The sequence below is a fragment of the Morone saxatilis genome, unplaced genomic scaffold (genome assembly GCF_004916995.1).
Source record: "Morone saxatilis isolate NCDOM2014 unplaced genomic scaffold, NCSU_SB_2.0 Contig20, whole genome shotgun sequence".
In the NCBI taxonomy this organism is placed as follows: Eukaryota; Metazoa; Chordata; class Actinopteri; family Moronidae; genus Morone; species Morone saxatilis.
The window spans coordinates 3,409,861-3,411,447 of NW_023339763.1; the positions used below are offsets into that span (position 1 = coordinate 3,409,861).

Sequence of the window (1,587 nt, forward strand, 5' to 3'; positions counted from 1 at the left end):
ATTGAAAAATGTAAAAATCTTTGAGGATTATGAAAGACCAGAGGTTATTAAGGTCATATAATTAGTCTACGTAGGACATAATAATAAGGAAATCCTAACAACAAACATTCACATTTGTACTATTTATGTCTAAATGTTTATATTCATACAGTATTCAAATACAATCTTTTATCTCCACATGTGCTTTTACTTGTGATTATGATTTGTGTTATATTTTGTCCCCTTTTATTTGCTCTGTGTTTATCCATAACCTAAACCGCCACTGAGCCCCTCTCTTTGCTGCCGCAGCCCGGTTTCCCCACAGGGATCATTAAATTTTCATCTAAGCTAATGAAATCCAGAGGGTGCACCCTAATAATAGCAATTCATACAATTATAATAGTTTTTCTTCTGCAATGTATTCACAGTCGCAGTGACAGTCTGTTATGGTTTGGTTTCCCTTCCTATTCTGGGTTTGATTTGTGGTGATACAGTACAGTATATGGGTTTTCAGTTAGCTAAAAAAAACAAAAAACAGGTAGTTACTGGTATTGAAAATGAAACTAAATGCCAACTCCTCATTTCTCTTTTACTGTAAATTGAACTTTCTCATAAAAGTCCTCATAAACACATTCACTCATCAGTCATAACCTGAATGACGTATTTCCACCAAATTCAGATGAAAATGTTGCACTTTTTACGTGTTTTTCGACAGCTTTACTTTTACAGATTAAGATTTTATATACAGAATGTATGAACATCTTAAAGTATGATGCACTGGTATAGATGGAACTGTCCAAAAATAGTTCAAATTAGCTCAATTTTGACCAACTACGACCATAAAATGCTACTTACAGCAATGCTGATCATACTATATATTGTATAATAATCATATATATATATATTATATATGTATATTAGTACTACCTTTCAGTTTGCTAATAATACTTGCACACTCTTATTTAAGTGAGACATGCACTTATAATGCAGTATTTTTATATTGCAACTAATCTGAATACTTCCTCAGTCGGCGCCATGGGTTTATGCCACCATGTCACTCGTGTTTCACTTCCCTCTGTTGTGGATTGTGATGTAAATACTACTGACGGACCACCAGCACGTAATGATAGGGCAGCTCTTACCGGTGGTGGAAGATGCACTCAGATATTTAATAACGTTGTTTAAACGGCTCCTAAACTTTTACTTATTACACCGAAAACTAAGTTTATGTTGTTCTCTAGAGCAAATAATATTGGTAGAAAAAGTTCTGTATCAAAACAGTAAAAAGTTTTTTTTATATAGTATAGAAACAGAACAAACCCTAGGGATGAATACTGATTTAAATCGATAAATTATTCAACCTCTCTTTGCTCTTGTTTTACTTGAATTGTTTTATCTTGTATGAACTGTTTTTATAGTTATTTTAATAACTTGTTTTCCTTTATCTTGTATCTTTTAGGGGCGTTTTAATCAATGAATTTGTCTTTATTTATATTATTATATTATATTTTATATATATTTTTAAATATCTTGTATATATTCTGTCATTTTTAAAGGTTTCAAAATGTTGCTCAACATCACTGTAAATGATCTTTGAGTTTAAATAAA

At 31.3% G+C, this 1,587-nt stretch overlaps 1 protein-coding gene across 3 annotated transcripts in view; it reads right to left on the reverse strand.

Moving 5' to 3' along the window:
• The window catches only part of wu:fb97g03 (DNA-directed RNA polymerase II subunit RPB1), an 11,380-nt gene that overhangs the window by 6,499 nt on the left and 3,294 nt on the right, over positions 1–1,587 (reverse strand). The window lies entirely within an intron of this gene.